The following is a 25388-nucleotide window of genomic DNA, read 5'->3' as shown; positions in this document are numbered from 1 at the left end:
GAGTTGGGGCAAAGTCCTGGCAAGAAGGGAACTACCGAGAAGTGAAACCCCCAAATCTTCCTACAAGTTCACTTCATGCTCTTGGATAGCTTCTTCTTTTTTTTTTTTTATGTTTATTTATTTTTGTGAGAGAGGGAAAGAGAAATGGATAGAGGGTCTGAAGCAGGGCTCTGCACTGACAGCAGAGAGCCTGATGCGGGGCTGGGACTCACAAACCATGAGATCATGATCTGAGCCCAAGTCAGATGCTTAACCGACTGAGCCGCTCAGGTGTCCCACCTTGAATAGCTTCTAAGTGGCACATGCACAAAGAGAAACAATAGCAGTGGGAGGCTAAGAGCTAACTAGAGACGTCACCCCAGCTGCACAATGCCGGGGAGACCAAGCTTGTAGTTCACGCCCCACCAAGGTGGGTAAACACGAGGTGGGTACAGTAAACACGAGGGACTTTTGGTTGAGATCCCAAAGGGATGTGCCCTAGAAGTAAGGGTTACAAACCAGTAGTAAGAGAAAAATTAATTGGCTAAAACCAATCTTTGAGAGATTTAAGGTGCTCTATATAAGCCACCACAAGGAGACTAAATCATATTAATCAAGATATACCAACCAGAGACTCAACATTTTTTTCTTCTACAATGTTGTCAGGAAAATTTAAAATCATGAGGCATGCTAAAAAGGAGAGAGAGACTGAGAAGGACAGAGAATAGACAACAGAACAGATCTATGGATGGTTCCGTTACCGAATTTATCAGACAAGGACTTTAAAATATCTATGATTCATATGATGAGGAAAATAGAAGAAATATGGAGAATTTCACCAGAGAATTAGAATCCATGAAAAGGGGTCAAATGGAGGCTCTCGATCTGGAAAAATGCTATGACAAATGAATACCTAAATAATTTGTGTTTAGTAGCAAATTAGACGGAGCAGAGTAGATGATTAGGACAACTAGGACACAAGTCAGTAGGCGTCCAAACTGTAACACAGTTAGGAAAAAGGACAGAAAATATGGAAAAGAATAGATGTCTGTTAATCACACAGGAAAGGACCAACAGATGTATAAGGTAGTACTAGAAGGGGAACAGAGAATGAGGTGGAACAGTATTTGAGTAAACCCCAGCTGGATATTTCCCAGAGCAAGTGTCCCGAGAAAACCGGGTAAAGCTGCATAACTTTTTGGGGCATCGCCTAGAAGTCATGCAAGGTCATATCCACTGCGTTTCATTAGTTATAAATAAGTCACTAAGGCCTGTCTGGATTTGAGGGGAGGACGATACCCTACCTCTTAATAGAGGAGTATCAAAGAATTGGTAGACATGTTTTAAAACCCCACACTACTAAAGCTCCAGCCATTAAACTCCTGGGTTATATATCCAACAAAACCCGAGGCTTATGCCCACCAAAAGCAAGTATGTGAATGTGCACAGCAGCTTTACTCATGATAAATGGCCAAACGGGGGCACCTGGGTAGCTCGGTCGCTTAAACATTGGACTCTTGATTTTGGCTCAGGTCATGGTTATGAGTTGGAGCCCTGACAGTGCAGAGCCTGCATGGGATTCTCTCTCTCTGCCCCTCCCCCACCTGTGCTTTTTTCTCTCTCTCTCTCTCTCAAAGTAAGTAAACAAAAAACTTTAAAAATATACAGTATATATAAAATAATAAAAAAATAAATGGCCAAATGATTACCAATAGTAGAAGGGATAAATGGTGGTATATTCGTATAATGGATGAAAAAGAATAAACCCCACTCCTGAAACAACCTGAATTAATTTCATAAACCTATTGAGCTAAAGAAGCTCAATACATAAAACATAAAAACACATCACATTTCCATTTATATGAAGCTTCACAATAGGCAACAGTCGTATGTGTTGCTAGAGGTCAAAGGAGCAATTACCTTTTGCTGGTTGGGGTGGTTGACTGGAAGGGTGCCTGAGGGAAACTTCTGGGCTAACAGAAATTTTCTTTATCTAGAGGTGGTGATAGTTACATGGGTGTTGCTCATGGATAGTTACACAGTAATATACAGCGTAAGAAACCAGCCCCAAACCCAGCTGCTTGAACAATTACTTGTTTTTCTCATGAATCTGGAATGTGGGCAGGACTTGGCAGGAAATGGTCGTGTCTGCTCCTCCCAGAATCATCTGGGGTGGCTTGACTAGGGCTAGAGGATCTCTTTCCAAGAAGGCTCACTCACGTGGCTGGCAAGTTGATGCTGGCTGTTGGCTGGGAGCTCGTTGGACTTGAGGGCCTAGAACCTTGTTTTCTTTCCACGTGAGCCTCTCCATGTGATTGGGCTTCCTCGCAGCATGGTGGCCCCAAGGACACATGGTGGCCTGAGAGAGAGAGAGAGGGAGAGAGAGAAAATCGCAAGCAGACTCCGTGCTGTCAGCACAGAACCCAACGTGGGGCTCGATCTAACCGTGAGACCATGACCTGAGCTGAAATCAAGTCAGATGCTTCACTGACTGAGCCACCAAGGAGCCCCTGTTGCCATCTATTTTTAATCTTGTTTCCTCCACTACCCATATACTTCTAGGGATGGGTCCCAGAGGATCCAATTTCTATTGTAACAGCCCCATGTTGCGTATAGAGATTACTTAAAAATAAAATCTTAAAAAAGAAAGAGTCTGGCCCTGTACTCTTGTGTCGTGATGCTGGGTAGGTTGGCACAATAGGGCAGGGGGAGTATTCCTGGAAGCTATTTCTACAGTGGGCATTGAGCAAAATTGACTGGTAACTATATGAGGAAATCCTTCTAAACCTAACTGAATGTATCCCTGACTCAGCTTCTCCTTAATGCCAGAGGCCACTCCAGTACCCCCCAGTGACATAAGGGGATTGTGATGCAAGACTCATCAGGAACAGCAGTCTTAACCAATTGTGACTGCAATATCTTATTCTCCAAACTTTACAAAAATATAACACTGTGTGAATAGCTTGCTAGAGCCCCTCCCAGGATCTTGGAGGAGGTTTGTGCTATGGAAGGGGTCCTGAAGCTCAAGCTTCCTTAGTTTCAGGATTAAATCTGCCTCCGCATAGACTTGATGTGACCTTTAACTGAATTAATATATGGAAAGCATTTGGAACAGCCTGACAAGGAAGTAAGTGCTCACTATATATTATCTATTGCATACTACTGATATAGAAATAAACAGATAAATACAGAAGGCTCCAGAAGCAGGCTCCAGGCTCTGAGCTGTCAGCATAGGTGGACACTTAGCCAACTGAGTTACCCAGGTGCCCCTAAAGCATAGTACTCCTAAAAGTAAAAAGACGTGGGGCACCTGGGTGGCTCAGTCAGTTGAGCGTCCTACTTCAGCTCAGGTCATGATCTCGCAGTTTGTGGGTTCAGACCCTGCATCTGGTTCTCTGCTGTCAGTGTGGAGCCCGCTTCAGAGCCTCTGTCCCCCCTCTCTGTGCCTCTCCCCCACTATCTCTCTCAAAAATAAATAAAGCATTTTTTTAAGTTAAAAAAAACTAAAAAGACAAAGTAGGAAGAATGTATAATTTATGATTTTATGAAAAGGGAAGTATCCTTTACATATAAAGAGCCCTTATGGATCAAGAAGACAAATAACCACCCATCTCCTTTTTTAACGGACAAAGGACATGAACAGGGAATGCATAGAAATAGAATCTTTCTTTTCTTTCTTTCTTTTTTTTTTGAAGTACAGCCTTTCTAAAGAATAATTTAGAAATGAGTTTCCACAGTTTAAAATCTATGTGTCTTTTGTGCCAGCAATTCTACCTATGGTAATGTATCCGGAGGAAATAAGAGCTGGGTACAAAATTAAAAAACAACAACAACAAGGATATCAAAACATTATACTTTTTAAAAATGAAAGCAACCTAGACAGATGATTGGTTAGGCAAATTATTGAACAATCAACCATATAATGGGGCAATAAATGCCTGTTGAAGAGTGTTTACTGATGTGAGAAGATGTTCTTGACCCATTATGCTGAGTGGAAAAACAGGAACAAGGCCTGGAGCATCCCATTTTGTGCTATGGGCTCACGGGAACACCATCTTGTTTAAATGCCTATATTATATACATAAAAGACCATAAGTTTATAACCACTGCTATAAATGCAGTATATCACAGTGTGATGAGATTCTGAGCGATTTCTCCTTATTTTTTTTTTTTTTTGACAGTAAGGAAGGTTTTTTGTTTTTTGTTTTTTTTTTAAGAAAAAATATTTGAGATTGACTACATATGATTTTTTAGTTAACTAACCGGTAAGCTGTTGCAAGGACAGTAGCGTGCCCACGGCCATAAGATACAATTTCTTTCTTTGACCTTCTCTCAACTGTTAGGTATCGCTTCTCATTTGACTAAGTGCAACTTAATTCAGTTCAAAACACGCACTGCATCACTAGACCTGAGGTTACATGGATGACTAGAACATATTACTTGCCCCAAAGACTCTAATAATTTAGTGGGAGGGGGAACCCCACTGGGACCTGCTCAACTGGAAATAAAACTTCTTTTTTGGATTTAAAAAAAAAAAAAAGGCAGCAGCAAAGGCAATTTGCCATGCCCCAGACTAAATTCAGCTTCTTGCTTATGGAGCTCTTTTTCCTTTGCTTGTCACTGTTTTCTGGAATTCAGCCTAGCAAAGTAATATATGTCACCATGTGTGCTAGTCTATAATTAGAACAAATGCGAGGACTTATGAGAAGAAGACCTATTGGCAAAAAGCGTTTAGTAAAGCTCTAGAAAGGCAGGCGAGGGAAAGAAGGAGGAAGAGATCTATTTTGGAAGTTAATTGAATGCCAAAGGAAGAGAAGACATTTAAAAAATATAAAAGGCAATTATATGTCCTTAGGATTTTTACATTCCAGGAGAGCATGAAAATGTAGCCGCTATTGGATTACCCTCTGATGAGCATTGTAGGTATAAATAGAAGCTAAGGTCAAGAAGCTAAAGGCAGAAAAAGACTCACGTGTCCAGCAGGGCCTGATAAGCATGTGAAATAATACCCTCAGCTCATAAGGCTGCACCTGTGCCCGTGACCCGGGCTTGAGCTCCAGGGAAGGAGGGGAGGGTAAAAATCAGAAGGACCCGAGATTGCCCTTCTCATAAATCTTTTTATTTTGTTTTAGAGAGAGTGTGTGTGAGCAGGGGAGGGGCAGGGAGGGAGAGAAAGAGAGAGAGAGAGAGAGAGAGAGAGAGAGAGAGAGAGAGAGAGAGAGAGAGAGAATCCCAAGCAGGCTCCCCACCCAACACGGACCCCGACATGGGGCTCAGTCTCACAACCGTGAGATCATGACCGGAGCCAAAATCAAGAATCGAAGGCTTCACCGACTGAGCCACAGGCGCCCCAGCCCTTCTCATAAATGTTAAACCAGTCCCAGCCGTCTCCAAACCTCACTGTAGCACGAACACACAGTGGAGAATCAGTTCTAAGATGACAGTAATCTTCTCCCCACGCTTTACCTTTTTCTAGTCGAGCATCAACACATGTCAGAAACGTGTGGTTGGCCTGAGCCCCAAACACCTACTCGAGGCTGCCCTCCCTTTTCAGGATCCATGGTTCCTGAGGGGACTCGGCATCCCCAAGAAGACTTTCCTGGCATGCCCCCAGGAATGAAGAGGCAGACAGGCAGAGGGTCACCCCTAGGCGGGGGCTGCTGGCTTCTCTACCAACTTTCACACCCTGGCCCCTCACCACGCTGACCTCCCCCCTCCCAGGTTTCCCACGTCCCGTTTCCCCCCACGGACAGAACAGGGACGTTCAGCTTTCGTCCGTCCCCACTGTCCTGTCAGCTTTCGTGGATTGACTGTCTCTTCTGGACATCTGACCCCCATCCCTACATGTCCGGCCTTTCTTCAAGAAGAGGAGAGACAGGAGTCTGGTCTCCGAGTCTTTCTTCTGGATTTCAATGAGAATTGAACGACTACTACACATTTTTAGTCTGGGACCCACCTGGGAGAGAGGAGACTTGTCTACCCATCCCCGACAGGTGCCTGGCACCAAGGTACTTGACTCATGGGTGAGAACAGGAGAGAGTGCCTGCCCTTTACCTTTTGGATCTATCCTACCTCGTAGGTCCCCTCAGGCAGTAACACTCCTTTGATCCAGCTTCCTGGGTGATGACCAGGGAAAAGCGAGGTTGTAACTTCAAAGAACCTTGGTTTCTTAACTCAGACACATGTCATATTGGCCGGACCCAAGACACATGGTCCATCTTTACTGCTTCCCCACCATTTTTCTTACGAACCCCAGACCCTACGAAACTCTTGTGGACTCCCTGAATTCTTCGTCTTACGTCAAAACTTCACTTCCTTCGTCTGACCCCGTTGGAGTATGCCATTATCCTGGGCCAGTAGAACAGAACCTAATGTTAGGTTTTTAATTGACTCATGTACAGGGGCTTGCTAAAGAAAGAGGAGTGCACAGGGAAAGCTAGATTTGTTAATCAAGTAGAAATCAAAGTCCAGGCATCTGAGGACTCTTTATTTAGATGCTGCGACAATAGTTCTAATGATGACTTAAAATATGTATTATGAACTAAATTTTTATAACTTTTTTTTTTTTAAACACTGGCCTATTGTTCTTAGATACGTGTCGTCTTTTACCTTTTACACATGTGGACCTCACAGGACACAAAATACTTTCCAGATCTAAATGTGAAAGGCCCCCTCCCAAAAAATCTGAGAGCAAAAAACATACAAGAGCATACTGGAACAGACAAACATGTCACAAAAAGGAAATAAAAAGCATTTCACCCACCAAAGAAAAATTAGTAAATTGGATTATATTAAAATTAAGAACTTCTGGGGGGCGCCTAGGTGGCTCAATCGGTTAAGTGTCCGACTTCGGCTCAGGTCATGATCTCGCAGTCAGTGGGTTCGAGCCCCACGTCGGGCTCTGCGCTGACAGCTTGGAGCCTGAAGCCTGCTTTGGATTCTGTGTGTGTCTCTCTCTCTGCCCCTCCCCCGCTCATGCTCTGTCTCTCTCTGTCTCAGAAATAAACAAACATTAAAAAAAATCTAAAAAAATAAACATGAAAAAATAAACGAAATTAATAACCTCTGTTTATCAAAAGATGCCAAGAAAGAGAATGAAAAGGGGAGCCAAGGTTTAGGAAAAGATATTTGCAGCACGTATATCTGACAAAGGACTAGCATCCTAAGCGTGTACGTGGATAAGAGAAAGGAAGCTAACTGTATAGAAAGTGGGCAAGAGGTTTGGATGGGTACTTTATTGACGAGGTTATGCAAAAGGTCAAAAACACACGAAAAGCTTTTCCACATCACCATGATCATGGAAATGTAAGCTAAAATTACAGTAAGATACCACGACACCAGGACCACAATGGCTACCAATTAAGTGACTGATGACAAGTGTTGACAATCAGAATGCTCCTACTGTCCTGATGGGAATTGCAATCAATTTGGATTTTTTAAATATTTATTTATTTTTGAGAGAGAGAGAGAGACAAAGTGAGAGCGGAGGAGGGGCAGAGAGAGAGGGAGACACAGAATCCGAAGCAGGCTCCAGGCTCTGAGCTGTCCGCACAGAGCCCGACGCGCAGCTCAAACTCACAAGCCACGAGATCATGTCTTGAGCCATAGTCCGACACTCAACTGACTGAGCCAGCCAGGCACCCCTAGATGCAACCATTTAGGAAAACAATCTGGCATTATTTCCCGAAGATGAAAAGACCTATAATCTATGACCTAGACATTCGACTCCTAGGCATAACCCCGACAGAAATACGTACACACGCGTTCACTAAAAGCCATGCCCGAGAATTTCACAGGAGCGCTTTTTGTAGTAAATAAAAATATAGGCTATGCAAGTGTTCCTCGTCAGTAGAACAGAGATATAATTCGTGGCACGTTCACACAATGAAAATCTACACCAAATGAATTAATACATGTAATGGTACGGATGAATTGCACAAACATAACACTGAGTAAAAGGAGCCAGACCCCAAAGAGAATGTGATGTATAATCCTACACATGTAAAGAGCAGAACCAAAAAAAAAAAAAAAAAAAAATTGGTGTGAGAAGCCAAGTGATGGAAATGGCATGAGGTGGGCTTCTGGTGCTGTTGGTGTTCCATTTCCAGACCTGGGCGTTACTAAAGGGGTGTAGACTCACTTTTGAAAATTCACTGAACGGTATACCCTTAAGATTTGTGCAGGTTTCAGTGAAGACTAGACCTCAGAAGAGTTTTCCAAAACACGTTGGAGACTTTTTCTCCAAATTCTTGTATTTCTTTGGGATTTCTTTAGTCAAGACGTTTTCCTTAGGCGCTTGCTTTTACTGTCATTTTCCTTAGATTGGTTTTTGCTTGCCTGAGTACTGGTGACAATGCTCTGAACTCAAGAAATGGTTGTGTTTTATTTCCCTCTTACATAACGTTCCCTCGTAGCTTTCTCTTTCTCACACAGGAGACTTATCTTCCCAGAGCAGGGAAGGGTGAATGTTTGGCCTCTTTATCAAGGTGAATGTTTAAAATTAGGGTGGCTGGGGCACCTGGGGGGCTCAGTCGTTTGAGCATCCGACTTCAGCTCAGGTCATGATCTCAAGGTTCGTGGGTTCGAGCCCCGCGTCTGGCTCTGTGCTGACCGCTCAGAGCCTGGAGCCTGTTTCCGATTCTGTGTCTCCCTCTCTCTCTGTCCTTCCCTTGCCTGAGCTCTCTCTCTCTCTCTCTCAACAATAAACATTAAAAAAAAAAAAAAAAGAAAATTAGGGTGGCTAGGGAGAAGATGTATAGTTTCCTCCTGAACTTCTTTCAGTTCCCAGGAATGCAGGGTCAAGAGCCAGCAGCCCCGCCATGGATCTACTGGGTGGGGGAAAGGTGACCCCACCACCTGGACCTCCTGGTTAGGGGCCAGATGGACAGTGTGGTAGCGATTCAGTGGAGCCCATAGGTCAGTAAAAGCCAAGGTGAGGTGGGGCCAGCTGGACAGCAATGCCCAGGCTCCAACCAAGAAACAACAGAACTGGACTACGGGTTACAGTGACCTCAGGGGTCAGCTGTGGACACCGGAAGCCAGGGCCCAGGCCAGCTGCCCTGCAGTGGTCACCAGCCCACACATACCGAAGGGCCAGCACGAGGCAGCAACAGCTCGAGGTCAGATGTGGCCCCTTCCCTGCACCCAAATGCTACGGTAGAGATAAGCTGCAAAGGGGAGTGGCCGAGTCATTTTGTCTCTGAGGCGGCCTGATGGAGACGGATCGGTCACATTCCTGGCTTGGACTAATTGTACTGGAACAGACTGGAATGTATTTGTTTCCACATCACCTGACCAGTGGGACCTGGTAGGACCAGATCACTTAAAAATAAATAGAGGAGCTATATTTCTTCAGCACTTCTGACAGTAACGTCACTAAATTTGCAGCTTTCTCTTTCTCTTTTAGTTTTCTTTGATTTTTCTTCTCAACGTGTTAAACCTTCATGGCTGCTGAAAATAGCTCGCGTTCGGAATTTTTCTAGGTATTTGAATAGAAGGTGGGAAGAAATCTCCTGGCATGGCAACTCCCCCACAATCATCCTTTTATTGATTAGTAAAGCGATTTAATAGTTTCTCTCACTTTTCCAAGTGACTCGTGATCCGACCCTCTATGTAACCCTCCCAAATAATAAGCCCCTGCCAGGTTTTGAGCTAAGAGATGATCGGCAGTCCTCGCCATCAAGTTTAAGTGCAGAAGATGTGCAAACAGCAGACACTGTTCCACGGTCATCTTTCCAGGCGCCCACGTGGGCTCGTTTCCACTTTTGGCGTCTTGGCATTTACACAGGCAGGCATCGTTCAAAGCCCTGGGCTCCTGGACCGTAGGACACGATGACAGTAGTCTTTGAGAGTGTCCTTGTTTCATAGGATGTCACGATATACATCCGCTGCCCCAGACCTGGAATCAGCCATTTCTCTAAGGAACCTCAGTTCCCTTTACTGAAAAATATATTTAGAAACCAGAATCTGGCCTCAAAGGAAACAGCTCACTTCTTCAGGGCTGGTTGCTATTTCTAGTTCCCTTCCGTGGACAGAGATGAGAGAAAGAACACCAGGAGAGGAACAGATCTTGGAAGGTAAAGGAAAAACTAATTTTTTCTCAGTTAGTTTTCCCTTATCAATCATTGAGTATTTTTTATTATACTGAGAAATACATCTAGGTACTTTCATTTGTAGTTTTTTCCCCCCTTTAAATTCATTTGCTTGGGATAATTTCTTTCTGTAGGTTTATTAGGACAAAGGGCAGGAGTTCTCAGGTGCCTTAATTATCTCTTCAGAGGCTAGTCCTCTTTGCAGGACCAGCTGTACGATTTGTGGCCCCTGCAAAATGAAAATTCAGGCCCTGGTCCAAAAAGCAGGAAAGAAGTACCTTGAAGGTACTCAACTTGAAAACTTTAAAAAAATTTTTCCGCCGTCTCTGCCTCTTATCCCCCCTCCACTTGTGCTGGTGGTGTTTTATTTGCTATTTGATGTCAGGTTCCCCTAGGCACAGGGATACTGGCAGGCTGAGTGCCCACCTCACAGGTGCCCACCGGGCTGTCCCCTGGCACCACATGAGGACCATGCCAGCTGCTGACTTCCTCCCTCCAGCCAGCCACCTGAATGATGCCAGGGATGTTGGCCTCCTGTAGACCTGCTCCCTCAGCCACGGGGATGGGCACCCGAGGGCTCTGCAATCTTCGTGCCAGGACTTGGCAGGTGTCTAGATCTGGGGATGGGTGAGGGATTCACCCTGTGAATTGTCCACTGGACTCCTGGGTCAGCTTCTGCCAGGCCTTCCCCTGAGTGCCCACGGGGTGTATGTGCCCGACTGGGATCCTTCCCGTGCTAAGCCAAGGCCCCCGCCAGGGATGAAGGGGACAGTGGTTTCCGGGCAGGAGCAGGGAGGGGAGGCCATGTAAGGTCCAGGGCACCAGGGGATGAGGAACAGGTGACTTGAGTTGGTCCCAGGGAGACAGGGAGGCAGCAGAAGCGGGGACAGTTCATGGGACAGTGATCTGAGCCTCGGTGCATGCCCCATTGTCCCATCGAACTTCATCTACAGAACACAAATTCAAAGATAAAATTCTTTGGGATTTAAAGACGGCAACTGCGGAGCATAAAACCCCAAACTCAGGGCTCTTGCAAGCACACGGTCCCGTGTGATGGCACTGGTCCTATGCCCATGAAGTTGTCCCTTCCTATACAGTAAACAGCAGCAGGTTTTAAAATATGATCAGGGCCCCTGGGGTTCTTGGACACCCATCCAGGGGTTCTGTGAGACCACAACTATTGTCATGGTAACACAAAGACATAACACCTTCACACTCATTGTCTCAGGAGCACATGTTGAGGTTCTCCTAAAGCGGCCTGACAGTGGGGTATATTTGAACAGGTTGAATGGAGAAGAAAGAATCCAGATGTCTTTCATGAAGCCAGTCATTCAAGAGGTTTTTAAAAACATAAAGCAATACTACTCTTTTCACTAATCTCTGCAGTGGAAAAAACAGTTATTTTTTCATAAAAAGTATTTTGCTCTTATTTGGAGATTTTACATATTTATTTCTATGTGTTTGTTTTTGTTGTTATTTTAAAATGAATGACCGGGGCGCCTGGGTGGCTCAGTTGGTTGAGCGTCCGACTTCAGCTTAGGTCACAATCTCGCGATCTCGCGGTCCGTGAGTTCGAGCCCCGTGTCGGGCTCTGGGCTGATGGCTCAGAGCCTGGAGCCTGCTTCCGATTCTGTGTCTCCCTCTCTCTCTGCTCCTCCCCCGTTCATGCTCTGTCTCTCTCTCTGTCTCAAAAATAAATAAACGTTAAAAAAAAAAAAATTAAAAAAAAAAAAGAATGACCAAAGACATTTTACATTTCCCTGTTTTGATTCCTAACACAACAAAATGGGTAGATATTACCCGCTTAAACAAAAGCCTGTGCGCATCCTTAGAACTTTTTTTAAAAAGTTTATTTATTTTGAGTGAGACAGGAAGCATACACAAGTGGAGCAGGGGCAGAAAGAGAGGGAGAGAGAGAATCCCAAGCAGGCTCCACACGGCCAGCACAGAGCCCAAAGCAGGGCGTAAACCCATGAACCGTGAGATCATGGCCTGAGACAAAACCACAAGTTGGATGCTTAACCGATTGAGCTACCCAGGCACTCCTTATCCTTGGTACTTTTCAAGGTGAATACATTTCAAAAATTGAGGTTAAATTCACATAGCATAAAATTAACCATTCTAAAATGCATAATTTGGGGGCGCCTGGCTGGCTCAGTTGGCGAAGCACGCAACTCTTAATCTCAGGGTCTTGAGGTCAAGCGCCATGTTGGGCACGGAGCCTGGTTAAAAAACAAAGCAATGAAGTGCACAATCCTGTGGCGTTTAGCACAATCACTGTGTTGTGTGACGACCTCTCTCTGTAGTTTCGACATTTTCATCACCGCAAATGGAAACTCCACCGCCACTAAGCAGTCACTCCCCATTCCTCCCTCCCCTGAGCCCCAGTGAACCCACTGTCGTCCTTCTGTCTCCATGGATCTGCCTGTGTTGGATGTTCCGTATCAAGGGAATCACCCAACCCGTGACTCTTCTCTCACTGAGCCCAATGTTTTTGAGGTTCATCCACACGATAGCATGTATCACTATTTCATTTCTGTGTATATTCCATTGTAGGGTACGCCATACTGGTTTACCCATTCATCGGACCATGGATATTTGGGCTGTTCCCACCCGTTAGCTATAGTGAATAGTGCGGCCGTGAACATTCGTGTATAAGCGTTTGTGAGGAAATGTGTTTTCAGTTCTTTGGAGTATGATACCTAGAAGTGAATCATTGGATCATACGATAATTCTACATTACATTTCTTGAGGAACCGACAAACTGTTTTCCAGAGCAGTTGCCTCACCTTACATTCCCACCAGTGATGTAGGAGGGCCCAATTTCTCCATATCCTCCACACTCGTTTTTTTCCTTTAAAAAAAAATTTTTTTTTTATTGTAGCCATCCTAGTGGGTGTGAAGTGGCAGCTCACTTGTGGTTTTGATTTGCATTTCCCTAATGATTAGTGATGAGCATCGTTTCATGTGCTTACTGGCCATTTGTACACCTTCTTTGCAGAAAGGTTTGTTCAAATCCTTCACTCATTTTTAAATTGGGTTGCCTTGTTTTGTTGTAGAATTGGATTGTCTTTTGTAGGGTTGTGACAGTTTTCTAGATTTTAGATATTAAACCTTTATCAGATATACGATTTACAAATATTTTCTCCAATCTTGTAGGTTGTCTTCTTACTTTCTTGGTAGTGTTTTTTGATGCACAAAAGTTTTTCATTTTGACTAACTCCATTTGTTTGGTTTTTCCTTTGTCATTTGTGTTTTTGGTGCCATTTCTGTATCATGCCAAATCCAAATTTATGAAGATTTACCCCTATGTTTTCTCCTAAGAGTTTCGTGGTTTTAGCTTTCACATTTAGGTCTATGATCCATTTGGAGTGACTTCTTTGTTGTTGTTGATGCTTATTTATTTTTGAGAGAGAGACACAGCACAAGTGGGGGAGACACAGGGAGAGAGGGAGACACAGAATCCGAAGCAGACTCCAGGCTCTGAGCTGTCAGCACAGAGCCCAATGCAGGGCTTGAACCCATAAACCTTGAGATCATGACCAGAGCTGAAGTCGGACGCTTAACTGACTGAGCCCACCCAGGTGCCCCAGAGTTACTTTTTGTTTTTTTTTTTTTATTTTTTTTTTTCAACGTTTTTTATTTATTTTTGGGACAGAGAGAGACAGAGCATGAACGGGGGAGGGGCAGAGAGAGAGGGAGACACAGAATCAGAAACAGGCTCCAGGCTCCGAGCCATCAGCCCAGAGCCTGACGCGGGGCTCGAACTCACAGACCGCGAGATCGTGACCTGGCTGAAGTCGGACGCTTAACCGACTGCGCCACCCAGGCGCCCCCAGAGTTACTTTTTGTACAGTGTATGAAGTGGAGGTCTAACTTCATTCTTTTGCATGTGGATATCCAGTTGTCCCAGCATCCTCTATTAAAGAAACAATTCTTTTCTCCATTGACTGGTCTTGGCACTTTTGTTGAAAATCAATTGACCAAAGATTTTTGAACTTATTTCTGGACTCTCAATACTATTCCAGTGGTCTAGTCTATATACCTGTGCTTATCCCAGTACCATAGTGCCTTGGTTCCTGTAGCTTTGTAGTAAGCTTTGAAATTGGGAAATGTGAGTCCTCCAGCTTCGTTTTTCCTTTTCAATTATTTTGGCTATCCAGGGCCCCTTGTAATTCCTTATCAATTTTACCATCACCTTGTCAATTTCTGCAAAAAAAGATCATTGTAATTTTCTTAGAGACTTCATCGAATCTATGGATTATTGCCATCTTAACAGTATTAAGTCTTGAAATCCATGAACACAGAATATCCTGCCATGTATTTAGGTCTTTATTTTCTTTCAGCAACGTTTTGTGGTTTTCAGTGCACAAGTCATATACCAACATAGCTAAATTTATTCCTAAGTATTTTATTCTTTCTGATGCTATTATAACTGGAATTTTTTTAAAATTTTATTTTCCTAATGTTCATCACTAGTATATAGAAATACAACTGATTTCTGAGTCTTGATCTTGTGTCTGCTGACTTTGCTGAATTCATTAACTTGCTCTAACAGTTGTGTGTGTGTGTGTGTGTGTGTGTGTGTGTGTGTGTCTTCTTTGGGATAGTCTACATATGATGTTATCAGCAAAGATACTTTTACTTCCTCTTTTCCAATTTGGATGCCTTGATTTCTTTTTGTTGCATTATTGCTCTGGCTAGTACTTCCTGTCCAGTGTTGTTGACTAGCAGCGGTGAAAGTAGGCATCCTTGTCCTGTTCCTGATCTTACGGGTAGTGTACTTAGTCTGTTATTATTGAGTATATTAGCTTTGTGTTTGTTGAGTGTTTTTACCATGAAAGGCTCAATAATCTTTAAGAATGTAGTGGGGTCCTGCTGGTTAAGAACAAGGGAGTTGAAATCCATCTGCTTGGTTTGAACCACGGCTCGGTCACTTCCTTGCTTCATGACCTTGGACAATTTGTTTAACCATTCTGTGCCCCAGTTTCCTTATTTGGAAAATGGAGATGACAATAGGGACATAATCTACCTCGGAGAGTTAGGCGAAGGTTAGATGGAGGAATACACATTAAAGCAGTGCCTGATGTGGAGTCAGCACTCAGTAAATGTTAGCAATTATTCAAAGAAATGAACCAATTGCAATGTTCACTGGCAATTTCTGTATTACTATTTACCTCAAGTCTACCCCCCACGGATTTGACAATTTGACTTTTGGTTTTGCTTATTTAATAGATGGTAGGTAGCTCATTTTTCAAATGGTATTTACACTCCTGTAATTACTGTGGAGGCTAAACAGCTTTCAAATTTTTGTCACAGTTGTGACTTCTTTCCCTTTTTAATCTGTTTTGACCGTCCTGTTGTACCCTCCTCGTCGGCTGTCTCATATACTATTTTGATGCAATCAAGAACAAGATACGTAGCCAAAATTAGTCCAGTTTATGCCCCATTATCAAAGCTGTTGTCATGTTCATAAAAATAGTATTAGGGCTCCAAGGACATTCAGGAGCTGGAATTATCTGCCCCACTTGTTCTGAGGCTTTGAAAGAAGCCACGGAGACCGAGCAGTTGCTGAGACTGCCACGGCGATCTAAATGTGACCTTCCACAAAAAAGCATGTGAGGGCCAGAAATGAAATTCAAAACAGCAGGCTGGGTTTCAGAGTCCACATCGCTAGAACACACTGCCCCTCTGGTTCCAGGGAGGTAAATATAGAGCAGGCTGATTATGTGAACACATTTCCTTTAACTTTGCCCATCGCTACTCAAGTCCCAGCGACTAGATGAAGCCCGTTACAAGTAGGCTGCCTGTTATCCCCCCATCGGCCTCGGAAGCTGCCCTCCTTTACAGGGCTGATTTCTCCGCCTTTGCTCTCCAGTTCATTCCCTTACTACCTGGCTGTACTCTTTCTCTCTTTCCTTTCTGCTGACTTGAATGTCTCCATTTCTACGGGCTCCATTTCTTCCTGGTAACCACAAATACATAAGTATGCCCCCTAACAGAAAAAAAAATGTCCTCAGCCCTGTGTCAGCCTGGAAGTATCCCCCCTTCTTCCTCCTTTCTATCACAGAATCTTCACTTCTTTATCTCCGGCCACTCCCTAAGCAACAGTGTGGCTTTGGCCAGTGCTCCACTGAGCACCTCGAGGCTATTGACTGGTCATCTCCTCACCGCCAAGCCCAGTGAGTCCTTCCTGTCGTCTCATCTGACCTTGTGGACGTGACAGGTGACCACCCCCTTTGCCTGCGTTTTGTGATGCACTTGCATGTTTTTTTTTTCATACCTTTCCTTTCCAGTTTCTTGCATGATGAGCTCCTTGTCTGTCCTCAGCCGTAAGCGTTGGTTCTACTCAGGGCTTCATCCTTGGTGCTCCCTTCTTTTCTCCCCTCTGAACACACTGTCTTCATGGCCTCATCCGGTCCCATGATTTCTGGGAACCACCGCGCTGGTGATCCCCCCGTCTCTGTCTTCATCCCTGATCGTTCTTCTTAGGGTAACATTTGTTTTGGATATTCAAACGTCTACTAGAAATTGCCTCCCGGACTCCCCCAAGCACATTTAACTGAGCTAAGGACATCTTCCCTGGAACCTCCTTCAAGACCTTATAAGATAAATTGCTGCTACTATCAACAATAGCCAAAGTATGGAAAGAGCCCAAATGTCCATCGATGGATGGATGGATGGATGGATGGATAAAGAAGATATAGTGTGTGTGTGTGTGTGTGTGTGTGTGTGCGTGTGTGTGTGTGTGTATATAATGGAGTATTACGAGGCAATCAAAAAGAATGAAATCTTGCCATTTGCAACTACATGGATGGAACTGGAGGGTATGATGCTAAGTGAAATTAGTCAGAGAAAGACAAAAATCATATGACTTCACTCATATGAGGACTTTACGAGACAAAACAGATGAACATAAGGGAAGGAAAACAGAAATAATATAAAAACAGGGAGGGGGACAAAACAGAAGAGACTCATAAATCTAGAGAACAAACTGAGGGTTACTGGAGGGGTTGTGGGAGGGGGGGATGGGCTAAATGGGGAAGGGGCACTAAGGAATTTACTCCTGAAATCACTGTTGCCCTACAGGCTATCTAATTTGGATGTAAATCTAAAAAAATAAAATTAAAAAAAAAATAAATAAATTGCCGCTACCTGGCTAAAAAAAGAAAAGAAAAAAGAAATCAGCTGCAACCCTGGCATTTGTCAAAGTGGAAAGAATGTCTGGCTGTTGGACTTTAGCCTTTGGCCTCAATAGATCAACTGATATCAGAAAGCAACAGAATTGTGTTCTGTATGTCGTAAAACCGTGTTCGGGAACGAGGGAAGCCGAGGGTTCACACCTGTCTCAGGGAATGGCTCTACCAACCAGTCAGCAGCCTGCTCTGGCAGGAAGTCCCCGAGCCGGGGTCCCTGTCCTGGTCTGCTCATGCCTCACTGGGTGAGTGTGGGCAGCATTTCAGCCGCGCTAAGCTGTCACTTCTTCATCTGTCAAATAAGGATAATAACATAGCAGTTTACCCACCTCAGATAACCCCAAATGCGAGATCCTTCCATCAGGCTCACAAGAAATCAGAGATGTTATCCCGTATTGGCCTTTTCTCGTAACTCAAGAGATATTCGAGGATTTGAGATGGGAGACCTGAAGTCTGGGACGTCCAGCGTAGCTCCAGATCCTTCCTCGTCACGTACGGGTGCACCCTGGCCCAGAACGAACATAAGAGGTCCCTGAGTGCTGCACGTGGGACACCGCTTCCAAAAAGGAGGCAGGAAACAGATTCATTTTATACTCAGGTAATTACACAGCTGATGCTCATGTTTTCCCAGAGTGGGGGGTGGGGGGCGGGTAGGCCCCACGGAATCCTACATTCCAGGAGTGTCTTCCACAAGGAACTTAAACAGACCGGTTAGATCCTGGCAAGTGCCTCGCAGAGATAAGGCCTTTGTGTTTTCTTTCTCATGGTAAATGCCAGCAAGAGGGATTTAGGAGGGAGCTGACCTGGGTCATTTCTTTTTGTCTTTTTGTCCCCCTCCTCCAGGGTCTTGAAGGCAGGAAACTTGACTTAAGGCCACTACCTACCTCTTATCTCCTCTTTCTAGTCTGTAAGAGCTGATTTTATTTGGGCAGCAACACCTGTAGGGGCTGCCCAAATAAAATAGCTCCTTGGAAGGAAGGAGGACTGGTCCCCAGGCCTCAGAGGAAAACTACAACTGGTTCGAGTCTTGCCATTTGCCCTGGTAGCCTGCTTCTGAAGTGAGCGTGCAACCAGTTTGGCCAATGAGATGGGAGAAGCCTGGGAGCGGGCCTTCGGGGAGGATTTTGCCGTCCAGTTCACGATAAAAGCCCAGGGGCGCCTGGGTGACTCAGTCGGTTGAGTGTCCGACTCTTGATTTCAGCTCAGGTCATGATCTCACCGTTTGTGAGTTTGAGCCCCGCATTAGGCTCTGTGCTGACAGTGCAGAGCCTGTGTGGGAATCTCTCTCTCTTTCTCTGCCCCTACCCTGCTTGTGCTGTCTCTCTCTCTCTCTCTCTCTCTCTCTGAAAATAAATAAATAAACTTAAAAAAAAAAAGCCAAGAAAGGGCTGTGTGTCGACCCGCTTAAGGCTGAAAAGCCACTGTGCTCAGGATGGGGATTAGAAAGACAGGGGGTGCCTGGGTGGCTCAATCAGTTAAGTGTCTGACTCTTGGTTTCGGCTCAAGTCATCGATCATGAGCTCAAGCCCCGCATCAGGCTCTGTGCTGACAGCTCGGAGCCTGGGGCCTGCTTCGGATTCTGTGTCTCCCTCTCTCTCTGCCCCTCCCCCGCTTGTGTTCTGTCTCTCTCTCAAAAAGAAATAAATATTTAACAATTTTTTAAAAATTAATTCAACTCAACACAAATATTTACTCATGCGTAATGAGGATGTCAGGTGCCTGGCTTCACTGACCAATGAACAAATCAGGCAAAGACTCCTGTCCTCCTGGAGCTTATAATTTAGCAAGGAGAGACAGGTCATAAATAATAAGCGTAATGGGGTCACCTGGGTGGCTCAGTCGGTTGAGGGTCCGACTCTTGATTTCGGGTCATGATCTTGTGGTTCGTGGGTTGAGCTCCATGTTGGGCTCTGCTCTGACAGCATGGAGCCTGCTTGGGATTCTCTCCCCCACCCCGCCCCACCCCTTCCCTATGCATTCAGTCTCTCTCTCTCTCTCAAAATAAATAAATAAACTTAAAAATAATATGTGTAATGACTAAGAAAGCTGTATAGTAGGGTAGCAGATGGAAAGTGTTCTGGGAAAAGGAAGCAAGCAAATCAAGGTAAGGGAGGTTGGGAGAGTTTGGTGGGGGGAGGTTAGTCTTTTTTCTTTAATTTTGCTCAGTGGGCCTTCTCGGTCTGGAATAGTCATGTATTTCTTGAACTTAAGAAAATATTGTTGTTACTTCTCTGGTTATTTTCTCTCTCTACTTTCTCTAGTCTTTCCTAATTGGACAGACACTGGACCTCTTGGGTCCTTCTCCACGATCTTATATTTTCTGCCTCTTTTTTTTTTTTTCCTTGCTCTACATTCTTTAAGATTCCATGATTCTATATTCACTGACCGGTTTTTACCTGTGTCCAAATTATTACTCAGCCCATTAATTGAATTTTTCCTATTGCAATCCCATTTGTAATTTCCAAGAATATTTTCAGGTCCTTTGTATTTTTCTGATAGCCCCTTCCTCCCTTTTCTCAGCTGCCCCATCTCTAAGGACATTAACTGCACTTTTTATAAAGTTCTCTGTTCCTTCCTAAACCGTCTCTGTTTCCTCCAAGATCATCTTTTCTCTTGGTTCAACTTGAGCCGTCTCTTTCAGGCTATTGGTTTTCCTAACATACCTACAACTTTGCTTTCCTGCTTAGAGATGTGAACGAGAGCTATGTTCCTTACGTGGGAAGCTTTCATGAGCATCTTTGCGTGTTGGTGGGTCCCCGTCCGGCCTCTCCCTTGGCTGACAGAGCCGTCTGAGGCCGATCCAGAACAGAGAAACCTTTTCAGGTATCAGGACAGGAAGCAAGTAGTCAAGTTACGGACCCTCACAGTGGTCCCAGTGGGTTCGGCTTCATTGTCAACCTGCCTCAGACATTCTCTGTGCAGATCGCCCACCTACCTGGGAGAGCAGGCTTCCTGGTTAATGCTGCACAGGGACACCCTTGCTCCTGGCCCTTCCGTGTTCGTGTCCGACTCTCTGCATGGTTCTCGGTGCTGTCCCTGAATGCCCATCCGATGTCTCCTCCGGTTCGCATTTACTTGCTGTGAACTCGGGCCTGCACCTTGTCTCCCTCAGGAGGAATCTGGTGTGTGAGGCTTACATTTCCTCCGTCTCCTTCCCAGGTTTCCATTTTTTGGGTATCTGCTGCTACATGACAAAACACCTCAAACTCCAGTGGCTTAAAACACCAAAAATGTGTTATTATTATTTTTTTAATGTTTATTTATTTCTTTTGAGAGAGAGAGAGAGAGAGAGAGAGAGAGAGAGAGAGAGAGAGAATGCGTGCATGTGTGTGTGCAGGGGAGGGGCAGAGAGAGACAGAGAATCCCAAGCAGGCTCCACACTGTCAGCGCAGAGCTCGTTGTGGGGCTCAGTCTCACGAGCCATGAGATCATGACCTGAGCTGACATCAAGGGCTGGACACTTAACTGACTGAGATGCCCAGGCGCCCCCCCAAAATGTGTTGTTTTTTTTATGATTCTGTGGGTTGACCATGCAGTTGTTTTTTTTTTTGTTTGTTTTTTTGTTGTTTTCTTTTTGTTTTTTTGCTTTGCAGGGTGTTGATGTTGGGATGTCAGGGAAGTCCAAACCAACCTTCTTCCCTGTTGGTGTTGGCTAGAGCCTGGGATCTCAGCTCAGGCTGTCTTCCAGGGCCCTTGGTTCTTTTCCGTGTCAGCCTGTCCATGTGGCTGCTTGGGCCTCCTCACTGCATGGTGGCTGGCTTCCAAGAAAGCATCTCAAGAGCACAAGCTCTAACGTGCAAGCTCTTATAAGGTTCTGTTTCAATGATGCTACCTAAGGTCCCATTGGCCAAAGCAAGCCAGCCACATGCCAGGTCCAGAGTCAGTGTGGCAGGGGTCTACAAAAGGGCCTGAATAAGGGGAAGTGTGGTTCAAGGGGCCCCCAACGTAAAAGCCACCACAATCTTCTTCTCTTTTTTTTTTTTTAACATTTTTTTTTTTAACGTTTATTTATTTTTGAGACAGAGAGAGACAGAGCATGAATGGGGGAGGGTCAGAGAGAGAAGGAGACACAGAATCCGAAACAGGCTCCAGGCTCTGAGCGGTCAGCACAGAGCCCGACGCGGGGCTCGAACTCACGGACCGGACCGCGAGATCGTGACCTGAGCCGAAGTCGGACACTTAACCGACTGAGCCACCCAGGCACCCCAGCATTTTTTAACATTTATTTATTTTTGAGAGACAGAGAGAGAGCATGAGTGGGGAAGGAAGAGAGTGAGAGGGAGACACAGAGGCTCCAAAGCAAGCTCCAGGCTCTGAGCCATCAGCACAGAGCCCGACGTGGGGCTCGAACCCATGAACAGTGAGATCATGACCTGAGCTGAAGCTGAGGCTTAACCAACTAAGCCACCCAGGCACCCCAGCCACCACAATCTTCTATGTTTCTTTCAAATTTCTGGTCAACTAGGAGTACCCTTTCCTGTTTCAGGCACTGTATTATTTATTCTTAAAAAAATTTTTTTAATGTCTATTAATTTCTGAGAGAGAGAGAGAGAGAGAGAGAAGGGAGAGAGTCTGTGAGTGGGGGAGGGGCAGAAAGAGAGAGGGAGACACAGAATCCGAAGCGGGCTCCAGGCTCTGAGCTGTAAGCACAGAGCCTGATGTGGGGCTTGAAGCCACGAACCATAAGATTATGACCTGAGCTGAAGTCGGACGCTCAGTCGACCAAGCAACCCAGGTGCCTCTATTTCTCCTTTTTTAGAAATATAAGTGTGCACTGTTTGGGGTGCCTGGGGGGGCTCAGTCGGTTGAGTATCTGGCTGTTGATTTTGGCTCAGGTCATGACCCCAGGGTTGTGGGATCGGGCCCAGCATTGGGCTCCATGATGAGTGTGGAGCCTGCTTCAGATTCTCTCTCTCTCGGTCACTCTGTCTCTCTCTCTCTGCCCCTTCCCCACCTGTACATACATGTGGTTCCTCATATATATACGACAATTAATTATATTAACTATTCTTACGTTGCCTGTTATGTTGCCTCTTGAATTAGAGGTTCAAGAGGCACCTAGGGGCGCCTGGGTGGCTCAGTCTGTTAAGCGTCTGACCTCGGCTCAGGTCATGATATCACAATTAATGGGTTCAAGCCCTGCGTCAGGCTCTGTGCTGACAGCTGGGAGCCTGGCGCCTGCTTCGGATTCTGTGTCTCCCTCTCTCTCTACCCCTCCCTGGCTCATGTTCTCTATCTCTCTATCTCAAAAATAAATCATAAACATTAAAAAATTTTTTTAAAAAGTAAGAAATCCTTTAAAGAACAAAAGGCATCTAGAGGGAAAGTCAAAAAGTCACTGTTATGGAAATCCCCCAATCTCCCCTCCGGTCAGTTCTCTCTAACCCAAACCCTAACACAAGAGTGAGGTCTGTTTGGTGTCCCTCAGGAACAGTGTGAATACTGCAGCAACCTTGGGTTAGGATTGAGTCTTTGCCCAAGTGCTCAGCCCTTTCATGCAAGAATGTCAAGCCGACCTCCGTTTGTTTGCCCGTCAAACCACAATGTTCTGTCCTTACCAACAGAGAATATGTCTTCTTTCCTGCTAGCCCCTGCAATTTCAAACTCCCTACTGCCTCATTGGACCGAAACATTATTATACGAATTACCATTCCTAGAGCATTGCCTGAAGGATATGCCTGAATACCCTCTGATCAGAGCTGGCGGACAGAGTCAGGCTGGCAGGTGACAAGATCCCTCCGGGGGTGCCCCGTTGAGAAGGGCTGTGAGGCTCATTCCCTCCGGAAGAGAGTTTAGTGACCACTGCTGACCTCTGCCCCGGCCTTGGACTGGAAGCAATGGTGTGCCTGTCGGGAAGGTACTTTCCCTCCTGCCCCCCAATATTGTAGAATTTATCGCTGAACCAAGCCAAAGCTTGGTTGCTGATCTGTGTGAAATTCTTGTGGCTCCTGGAGTGTATTGAGTGGGTCTGGTGCCACGCCAATCACCCGCACCCAGGGTGAGCTGAGACGTAACTGTTCAGGATTTGATTCTATATTTATTGTAGGAGTGTCACCAAGGGCACACCGTGTGACACGGTGTTCCCTTTAGGAGGGGCCATGGGAGCCATTCTTTTTTTTTTTTTTTAATTTTTTTTTTTTAACGTTTATTTATTCTTGAGACAGAGAGAGACAGAGCATGAATGGGGGAGGGCCAGAGAGAGGGAGACACAGAATCTGAAACAGGCTTCAGGCTCTGAGCTGTCAGCACAGAGCCCGACGCAGGGCTCGAACTCACGGACCGCGAGATCATGACCTGAGCCGAAGTCGGCCGCTCCACCGACTGAGCCACCCAGGCGCCCCCAGGGGAGCCATTCTGAACAACGATCTGTTGTTATCCTATGGATCCTGTGAATGTTGTAATAGTATGTTTCCTTCCTTGCTTTGGTTGCTAGGAAACCCAGGGCAATAGTACAGACCTCATCTGGCGACTGCTAGACTTCTGGACCAACGTTTTACACCTTACTTTCTCTCTCCTTTCGTCTTATTTTCTTGCCATTTTCCTACAGATTTCCATCCTACCCTGTCCCTTTACTCTCTCTTCATCTTTTCTTTTTTAAGCCCCACCTTCCCTTCTTCCTCTCCCCATTTTTCTCTTCGGTTAACATTTATCGGGCATCTGCTCCATGGCTGGCACCCTGTTAGGGGCTGGACAGACAGCAATTGTCACCCCAAAATATCTGTGTTACTAACTGCAGCCCTTAACAGGGCGCTCATGGTTACCGAAGAGAAACCTGGTGCTTAATGTAACTTAGTGTTTCTCTGAGTGGACTCATCACTCTCTGGTCCCTGCTCCGGACAGGATTCTAATGATCTACCCACTAAGGCACACCAGTCTTACCCTGGTCACTGTCCGGTCACTGTCCCTATTCACCCCACAGATAGGTCTGTTTGATTACCCCTGGCACATTCGTCTCGAGTGTGCAACTGTGCATAAAAACACAAACACAACTTTTATCGGAAGGATTTAGAAGGGGGGAAACTGCAGCATGTGACAAGGGAAAGCTCTGGGGCTGGGGTTCGAGTGGTCTGCGGGCTGACGTCTACATTGCCCTTGTAGGAGAGTGTTACTCTGTGTCCCCCCAGCCCCTGCCCGCACATTCTCAGTTCCTACCTGCCCAAGTCCCCCCTGTTCTGCTTTCACTTCCCCTCCATGGCAGACACCGGATTGGGGAGGGGGGGCTTCGATTTAATTCCTCATTAGTCAATTATTTTGAATCAATGTGACAAAAACCTGTGTCTTTCTCATCAGAGGACGGTCAGTGGGCTCACCTCCATGTGTCTGTTTTTGCTTGCAGGAAGCTTGGGGTCGGATTTCACAGCTACAGTATTATCTTCATGGCTTGCAAGATGGATGTTCCTAAAACACACACACACACACACACACACACACACACCCCACCACCACCAAATAAAAAACCAAACAACTTTACTGTCTGAATACCTTTTAAGTCATGTCCAACCCTCTTTCAAGATAGGAATTTAATACTTACTGATCGGCATGGAGTAGAACTCCAGACCTCAGCTTCCTGCGCGAGTCAAGTGGCTAAATCATCCGCCATTTCTAAGGCGCCCAACGTGGTGCGTGGTCAGCCGTGGCATCCCGGGTATAGTGACTGAGAGAAAATCTGAATTCAGGTTCACCCTCTCTTTTGACTTTGGGCACGTCATCTCTCCTCTCTGAGCCTCAGTTTCCCCATCCATAAAGGGCTCTATGTTCTTCAGACAGCTGCTGTGAAGATAAGAGAGTTAATGTCCATGCAAATGCACGTGAGCCCTTGAAAAACATGGGTTTGGACTGCATGGGTCCACTTATACGTGGATTTGTTTTTTGATAAATACAGTCCAGTCCTGTGACTGTATTTTCTCTTCCTTATGATTTTCTTAATGTTTTCTTTTCTCTTAGTTTCTTGTAAGCTTTATGGTATAATATATGTAACGTACAAAATACATATTAATCAACCATTTATGTATTAGTCTGCCAGTCAACAGTAGGCTATCAGTATTATGTTTCTAGGGAGTGAAAAGTTACATGCAGAGTTTTTTTTTTTAATGTATTTTTGAGAGAGACAGAGACAGGATGG

General features: G+C 45.2%; 2 long non-coding RNA genes across 3 annotated transcripts; one reads left to right on the top strand and one right to left on the bottom strand.

Annotated features, from left to right (window-relative positions):
* Positions 1-1332: 1332 nt before the first annotated feature.
* On the bottom strand, positions 1333-21258 carry LOC109273521 (uncharacterized). Its single transcript, XR_002083100.2, has 3 exons — positions 20202-21258; positions 17596-17771; positions 1333-2338 (listed from the first exon to the last, which is right to left on the bottom strand). It is a non-coding gene; the product is annotated as an uncharacterized LOC109273521 (long non-coding RNA).
* On the top strand, positions 9799-11499 carry LOC109273523 (uncharacterized). 2 transcript variants are annotated; one of them, XR_002083104.2, is made up of 3 exons: positions 9799-10055; positions 10466-10677; positions 11354-11499. It is a non-coding gene; the product is annotated as an uncharacterized LOC109273523 (long non-coding RNA). The 2 variants fall into 2 exon arrangements; XR_002083103.2 differs by lacking the exon at positions 10466-10677.
* Positions 21259-25388: the final 4130 nt, after the last annotated feature.

This window comes from Panthera pardus, unplaced genomic scaffold (genome assembly GCF_024362965.1).
Source record: "Panthera pardus isolate Hobbes unplaced genomic scaffold, ASM2436296v1 HiC_scaffold_23, whole genome shotgun sequence".
NCBI classification, from domain to species: Eukaryota; Metazoa; Chordata; class Mammalia; order Carnivora; family Felidae; genus Panthera; species Panthera pardus.
This window is presented reverse-complemented; position numbering and strand designations above follow the sequence as displayed.